This window comes from Vigna unguiculata, chromosome 4 (genome assembly GCF_037176805.1).
Source record: "Vigna unguiculata cultivar grain cowpea cultivar isolate G323 ecotype 2 chromosome 4, ASM3717680v1, whole genome shotgun sequence".
NCBI lineage: Eukaryota > Viridiplantae > Streptophyta > Magnoliopsida > Fabales > Fabaceae > Vigna > Vigna unguiculata.
This window is the reverse complement of record NC_140795.1, coordinates 22,782,580-22,791,264: the sequence shown is the minus strand read 5'-3', so window position 1 is coordinate 22,791,264 and position 8,685 is coordinate 22,782,580. Positions and strand designations below refer to the sequence as shown.

General features: G+C 29.6%; 1 long non-coding RNA gene across 5 annotated transcripts; it reads left to right on the top strand.

The window, feature by feature from the left end:
• The first annotated feature begins 4,647 nt into the window (after positions 1-4,647).
• On the top strand, positions 4,648-7,266 carry LOC146886953 (uncharacterized). 5 transcript variants are annotated; one of them, XR_014994460.1, is made up of 8 exons: positions 4,648-5,113; positions 5,220-5,289; positions 5,424-5,460; positions 5,544-5,609; positions 5,689-5,750; positions 5,830-6,024; positions 6,141-6,206; positions 6,949-7,266. It is a non-coding gene; the product is annotated as an uncharacterized LOC146886953 (long non-coding RNA). The 5 variants fall into 5 exon arrangements; XR_014994458.1 differs by lacking the exon at positions 6,141-6,206; XR_014994459.1 differs by lacking the exons at positions 5,689-5,750; positions 6,141-6,206.
• The last annotated feature ends 1,419 nt before the right edge of the window (positions 7,267-8,685 follow it).

The following is an 8,685-nucleotide window of genomic DNA, read 5'->3' as shown; positions in this document are numbered from 1 at the left end:
ACATATTTTATTATATAATTGTTTTAAATAATGTACGATAATTGAGTCGATCAAAATAAAATATTTAAATTTAAATATAGTAACAATTAATAATTTATATATTATTAAATATTCTATTTTAGTACATAAATATAAATAAGTTTTACAAATTTAAATTATATTTAATACTGAATTAAAATTATTTTATGACTATAATAATTAAATGATTTTAATGGTTTAATTCCTAACTTTTTCTTAATACCAAAAGAAAAAAAAATTAAATTATACCTAAATGGACTTAGAATTTATAATTTATAATATATATAAATTTTAATGTGAAATTGTTTTTGATATTTATAATTTATAATATTTTCTCTTAATCATGAATTTAATTTCGTTACATCAATTAGAATTAACTAAAATAGTTTGAAATGTGTATCTAATCATAGGCTTTGAAACATTAACAAAATGACATTAGTTGGTACCTAAATAAAAAAATGTAAATAAAACAAAATTTGTGTTTTTTTTATTTTAAAAATAATGACTTGTAACGAAGAAAAAGATAAAATTCAATTTTAGAAAGTGGTTTGTCGTATTTAAAACTTTATGGACGATCAAAGAATCAAATATATTTTTAGCATACATGTTTATCAATATTTCTAAATTTATTACTTTTAACTAAAAGATCTCGTGATATCATGGTATCTCAATATTATTTTCACTTCCTCGTTTAAATCTCTCTACCTCCTCGGACCAAGATAATCTAATCATCAATTTTTTTTTAATGTGTTTAGTTTTTATTTATTTTTCCAAAATTTTGTCTCATACTCTACTAAATCTTGAATTGTGTAAATAATATGACTTGATAACAATATATAAATGATTGCATAAATTTACATATTAAGCGTTTTATGGATAATTTATAAACTAATTTGAAAAATAATTATTATAGATGCAAGACCCATTTATTTTCTGCCTTTTTTTTAAGAGTTGCCCTAATCTTGTTGGGCCTAAGGGCTGGCCCAAAGGGGAAGATCAGACCTAATCTGCCTTAAACTTAAACTTTGTGCTCACTTTCGAAAAACAGAACCCTTCCACCCTTTGAGCGGCTGCTGTTTTTCCTCTGCTAGGGTTTTGGATCTCGTTCGTTTCCAAGTGCAAACAAGCTCTCTTCCGTCCATGTAAGTTGATCTCAACCATGCTCTTCTTCCTTCAACGTACTCCTTGTAAGTTCAGCTAGGGTTTGTACTGATAAACCCGTTTAACTCTGACCGCTTCACTTTTACACTGTTGTGATCTCTTTCTAGAGTCGTGGTGTTCCGTTGTTCGGTGTTGTGATCTTATTTTAGCCCATTCAAGGTAAGGGAAGCTAGGGATCTTTGTTAAAGTCTGTTTCTCGCACATTTTGCCACTGTTTTTATGCTTTGTACGAGTGTGGTGTCATTGTGAAATATTAAATGAATGTATGCTGCTGTTTGGAGTGTGTTTGGATGGTTGTGCAGGGCGAACAATGGCGAGGACCGACGTTCTCACCCAAGCGACCAGGCCTCGCCCAGGCGAGACTTGCAGAAACAAACCCAAACTCGCGCTCGAGCTCGAGCTCAGGCGGAGAGCTTTCGTTTGAGCGAGACACCATCTCGCTCAAGCGAGAGAGGCTCGCCTAAGCGAGGACGCGTAGGGGTTTGAGGTATGTTGCTGTAGGCATAGCTCAAGCGAGGAAGCCCTTTTTTGGGCAAGGGATATGCTCGCCCAGGCGAGTAGCGGCTCGCTTAAGCGAGAATCCGGGAGTTTCGTAGGGTTTCCCTGATGACAATCTCGCCTAAGCGAGCCTTACGGCTTGAGCGAGACTGGCACGGGACTTCTCTATATAACTGTACCTTTCATGTTTTTGGGCCCTTAACTGTATGTTTGGCTTATTATGCTTTACCTTGGGTATGAATTGTATGAATTGAGTGACCTTGTATGAATAAGATGGAATTACGATTCATGAGTTTTAACATGAGGTGAGCATGATGTTTGTATGGGGTGCTTCATGGAATTAAAATGATGGCTTTGGTATGGGTTTGACATGAGACATGAGTGAAAGTGGATCAATGAATGTGGCATGGTGCTGGTAGAAAATACACTCCTGCATTTGTGATTTGTGAAGGATGAGTGGAATGGATTGTAAAGGTTGACATGATATATATATATATATATATATATATATATATATATATATATATATATATATATACATGTGCATGTTAAATAGTACGGGTTTGATTATGATTTGTCTGTGTCAGTGCGTAATTCCTTGGAGCCTCTAGGTGAGACTTTCAGGGTCGCGCTTCAGTGGTCGGGACATAATTCCATGGCCATGTTAGTGGGTGTCCATGGTGGTGCCCCATCTATATGTTCTGGTAAGGATTCAAGGTAAGGTTGCATCCTGACGCTCTAAGGAGTCAGTTAGTCTCACTTAGAGCGGACTGACTCTTGTGGTGAGAGTAGTAGGAGGCCTGGAAATCATTAAGGGCTAACCTTGTGCGTGAGGGAATGGATTCATTGTAACACTTGTAACACATAGCTCGGGGTGAGCAGAGGTATCCACCACAAGTGCAAGCATCCGCTGAATCCGACCAGATTATATGTATCCGGATGAGTCGAGTCGAGTCTTAGTGTATTGATTGAAATGTGATAACATGATTGGATGATATAGGTGTATTGGATTGTGAAGGTGTATCTAATTGTATGATAAAAATATTGTTGGCTCTAGTTTATCTTTCTGTTTTGTTGTGTGTTCTGCTGTGTGGTTCTCTCTTTTGCGATGATCGTCAACTTGTTGATGTGAGCAAATGCGAGGAACACCCGTGGTCAACAGGGAGGTGATGGTTCCGCTGCTTAGTCGACTGGACTTGGGTTTCTCTTTTCATGTCTTTTGCTAGGGCCATGGCCCATGTATTATTTGATTTTTATTGTGTTTCTGGTTATTTTTAGACCTCGTACTTTGTCTTGTCTGGCATCGTGGTGTGTCCTAGGATTTTCTTTTTATAACTCTTGGATATCTTTAAGGAGGGAGTTCCTACTCTGCATCTATGCTCTTATTATTATATTGTGTGACGTGTCATTGAAGTAAGTTTATTTATTTAAATGGAACGTTACAATAGACACAAGTAACTAAGTCATATCAAAATATAAACATTATAAAGTAATAATAACATTTTTCGTTCTAATACGTTTATAATTACGTTTCTAGAATATATAACTCGAAAAAGTCAACTTTTATATCTTTAAACAAAATATACATTTTAACAACAGGAAAAAGACAACTACTTTTTGTGTATTTTTTTGACTAACAAAATTCTCTATGTTTAACTTAAAATTTATAACACAAATAATATTATAAATGAAAGAATATTAATAATGTTGATAAAGTTTTAGAATAACATAATTCATTTATAATAAAGCATATCAAATATATTCAAAAGTTTTCTTTACCATATATTTTTAATTGAATATCAATACTTATTCATAATTAAATGTATTTACATATGGTAAGCATGCTTATTTTGAACAATAGTATTCATAGGGATAAGCAAAATTTTACTTATATAATACTTGATGATAATTAATTAAGAAAAATTACATTATTTAGTATTAGCAAGTAAGTAAATTTAAAATTATAATGGTTCATGTATCAAACAAAAATGTTTACACTAAAAGACTTAAATATTTTAATTTGTATGAAAAAAAATGATATTTTTCATATATTTGAAAGTTATTAATAAACATCATAAATAAAATATAACATAAATACCATTAAATTTGTCACTAATTAATTAGAGACTAATTTAAAAACTAATTCATTTTGGTAGCGAAAACCTTAGTAATAACTTTCTAGTGGCTAATTTTATTTGGTAGCTAAAATCATAGTAATTAATTTCAAAAAATAATTTAGTGACCAATTATAATTTTTTATTCATAATATTGACTATTTTAGTAACTAATAATTTTTTATTTTATAAATTGGTATCTAAATTAGTCACTATAATTACTAAATCACCATAATTAAAAAAATAATCCAATATTGAAACACAAAACCTCCAAATGAAAATAATAAAGTATGATAAATTTTTTGAGTTTACAATAAGTTCCAATGCAAAATTTGTAATTAAAGAATAATAATAAATTGAATAAATTAAAAAAAAAATATAATTATTAACTCGACATATGATAATATTAAATAATATTAATGTTATTAATATTATTAATTCAACGAAAAGGTTAAACTAAAATACATAATAACTTAAATCATACAATGATTGATTAAGAATAACGTTAAAACAAAATATATATAACATTAAATAATAATAATAATAATAATTAAAGAAAAAATAGAATTATAATATAATTATTAATTAAATGAACAATAATATTAATATTAATATTAATAATTAAATTAACTAATCTATTTATAATACAATTGAAAGGATCACAAAAAGTAACTTCTTACACGTGGCATCTTCTCAGACAATCTTCCATTTCAAAATTCAAATAATTTTTACCTCTTTAAATAATTCTTACACGTGTCATTTCCTCAACTTGCCACGTATACAACTTCACTTTTTTTCCCTCTCAAAACCAAAACACAGCACAAAATCCTATCTCACTTTTTTTCTAAAAGTCTCTTCACTTTCCATCTCTCTGCCGTATCAAACCCTAACATCTCTTTCCCACTTTCCACCTCACTGCCATATCAAACCCTACTATCTCTTTCTCATTTCTTCTTCCAATCCTACTCTCCATATTCATCATTGAAACTCTACGCTTTTCTTACTCCTCGATCATCACTGAAACCCTACAAAATGTGTATACTATACTGCATTATAGGATTTCATCTCGCAAGTACCCATCTCAAACCTTTTTCAATTTTAAACCCTAAATGTTGTTTTTCATCATTTCAGTGATTGTTCTCACAATTTCTTTTCATCATTGGCTTATTCGACTACTAATTGGTAAGGTTTTGTTTGTTTTTTTTGTGTGTAGATGATTATTTTTATGTTTTTTCCAACTTCGTTTTTGTTTATTTTTTGGTCATGCCTTCACTGACGAAGAAGAAGATCGAAGAAGTCTTCAAGTCCAAAGATCGAAGAAGGTTTTGGTTTTTTTTTACCGTACATTCTCTTCCAATAGATCCAAATTTCTCTGTTTTTTTTGTTCATTTTGTTTGGGTTTTTTTATCGTTCATTCTCTTCCATTAGATTGTTGTATTGCGGAGTAAAGACGCGATAATGGATCCAGATTGTTCAAAGCTACTCCACTTAAATCCAGGTTATGCACATTTTTCTTTATTTAACATGTTTTCTTATTCTTTCAATTTCCTATGCGCATCAGGTTGAAGTTCATTTCCTGTACGCATCATGCTCATTCGTTATGCTGATTGCAGTTTTTTTTTTCATTTTTAGTCTCTATAACACTTCAAATCACAATGATCAGTTAAAGGTGAGGTCGCTGTTATGTTTAGGATGCAGAGTTTTTCTGTTTGAAATTATGTCGTTGAATTGCTAAGTGCGAGTGTTATGTAGTTAGGAGCAAGCCGTCCTGAAGAAGCGGTGAGGCGGATTCAATCTTTCCATGAAGCATCATTAAAGGTATGTGATCTGAAATGTTTTAAGCCTGAGGTGGAATTGTTTCAAATGAAGGATTACATTATTAATTTGAACTTCAAAGGGTGTGCCCGATGGAGGAGATGATGTTGTAGGTTGTTCTAAGAGGAGATGGCAATCCTTTAGGTAGAGTGATCTAATTTTTTATATGTGATCTATGTTTTGGTGATATAGCTTATGCGTGATCTTTTGATTATTTTTGCAGTACCATCCTTTCAGACTCACCCAAATAGTTTCTTCTGTTGTTTGGGTTGTCATTGTTTTGTAAAAGCTGTTTTAAAATTTCACATAAGTACTACAGCAGGGTAAAAGTGGTATGAATGATTTTATGGTCGCATAACGAAGGTTTACGACTATTCAAGGAATCAAAAGACAAGGATTCTGGTGGGAACTTGGGAAGGTTGGCAGAATTTGATCTCAGTAACTATTTTTTATATTTGGAGTAGAAATATGACTTTTTTTAATATTGTCCTTTCTCCATAAATATGATTATCACCTTGCAATAATGGTTGTTAGTGTGGTTGATGGAACTTCAGAAGCCATTTTCCATACTCTTATGTCTCTTGGCCCTTCAAGATCAGAGTAAGTTCATTAGTTGCATTGTGATCTTCCAGCAGAGGCATTGTTTTATTAACAAGACATTTTTGTTTTATTATCACAACATATTGTCATGTTACTTCTATCAAATTTTACTATATCATCATTCTTATTCTTAAGATTCGATGATTGGATGTAGAAGGAATTATGACGTTACAACATAATGAAAAGTGTATAAGAGCCAAGCAAATAAAAACTAGAGCAGAATTTTGTAACAAGATCGTGCAGAATTTTTAAGTGGACATTGAGCACAGATAGTATCGTTTTATGTCTAATGATCATGGATAGGCCTAGGTGAAATAGGTTTCTTCCATTGAAAAGAAAAAATTCAATGAACTGCAAATAAAAAATGTGTAATATTCCACAATGGGATTTTGGGAGTGGGAAACAGATGGGGTGGTTTTCATAGATATTATAATTTATAATTGTTGTTCAACCCTCCACCCAACCCAAGTTTCGACCATTTTATTTAAGGATTTGGATGCATTGAGATAGTCTGTACTAGCTTTAAAATATTCCCATAAGTGTTGGATGTGAAGTCAAACTATATTTGTTGGGTATTTTATGTATATCCCCATAAGATTGTGATGAAATTGTTGTTCAATCATTGAGATTGAGTTCGTGTTGGTGGCTGAAGGTTCTTTTTGTGCTTTTAGTTGATACATTAGTAATTCATCATGTTCTCTTTGACTAACATTTTCACTCTGGGTGTTTCCAAATGATGCAGGAGAATGCAAGAACAGAAGCATCGTGGTCGCTTCTGGAAATAAGATTGCTAGTTTCATTGCAAGTCGATAACAATTGTTCTTTGTTGAGGCTAGCAAATGAGATTGTCAATTTCATTCGATTAATCAGTTTCCGATTGATTTTAAGGTCACTGCGAGTTGACAAGTTATTACGTACTATAGAGAAAATGTAGGTTTTGTTTTACGGGAGTCTTGCAACCCATGTCTTTGAACCATTATTTTTTTGCCTGTTGTAATTTTGTTGCTAGAAAGCACACATTAATTGAGGAGTTATTAATCTTGATTATATTTACTCATAATTCCATGGATTCAGTTGCACAGTTTTACAACTGACATAATATCAAGGGAGTTTTGATACGGTCAAATACTATCCTTTGTATTGTGCTTGGAGTTTTTGGGATTGCATTCTTCTTCTTTTTTAATGTATTGGTTCTTTCAAATTTTCAAATGTATCTTTATATATATATATATATATATATATATATATATATAAAGACTTTTTAATTCTTAATTTTTATTTTATTTACTTTTTGTTATTTCAAGTTTTAGATTCGAAACGTATTTATTGCAAACAGTTAGACTTATTGGTTTCCAGTAAAATTTGATCATATCATGAGGAGTTTTGATACGGTCAAATAGTATCTTTTGTATTATGTTTGGAGTTCTCGGGATTGTATTCTTTTTTTTAATGTATTGGTTCTTTCAAATTTTCAAATGTATCTTTATATATATATATATATATATATATATATATTATTTTTTTGTAATTTATAATTTAAATTGATAATTTATAATAATTATTTTATTTTCATAAAAAAAGTAATATAATTTTGTAATTTTAAATCTTTCTTATTAATTTTTTTAGGATTAAGTTTTGATATAAATTGATATATTCTCATCCAAAATTTATGTCATAGACAATGTATTATTGATTATTAGCATTTCTTTATGTATTGCTTCTTTACTCTTTATAAATATAAATATAAAAAAATATATAAATAATATATATATATATATATATATATATAATTGTGGTTGCAAAATTAGGAAATTATAATTGTATTAAATTTTAATTGAAAATTTTTGTGATGTATAGTAGCTAGATTTTAATTATATTATTTTTTTATTGTAGTTATGTGACTAATACATATAACAAAAGACAAACGCAAACCCTCTCTAAAGGTGGACTTTATCTTTCTCGCCTCATATTCATTTATGGACAACTATATGTAACAAATTCTAGAGTGAAATAAAAAATAAGATTGGATTAAAAATACTAATTATGGATGAAAATGTAACTAGCCACTACAACTACAAATGTGATTTACAAATAAATATTTAAAAATATTTGATATGAGGTATTCAAATTAATCTTATACTATTTTGATTATTTGTCAATTATTGTATTGCATTTTTTTTGTTTTTTTGATCAAATTTTAAATTTAATAAAGTTATATCAATTTTATATTGTAGATTATGATGGTCTTCTAACCTATGAAATCAATCAGAAATTTTGTATACATTATTATAGCATGTACATATATAAATGTTTAAAAAGTTAAAACTTTATATTAGACAAAATAATAATTACTACAATTAGTATTGTTATAATCCACATAACTTTTTACATTTATTTATAAATATGATAAAATTAATATCATTTATTTTAAATCATATTTATCATTACTATTAATATTTATTTTTAATTTCTTTATTTT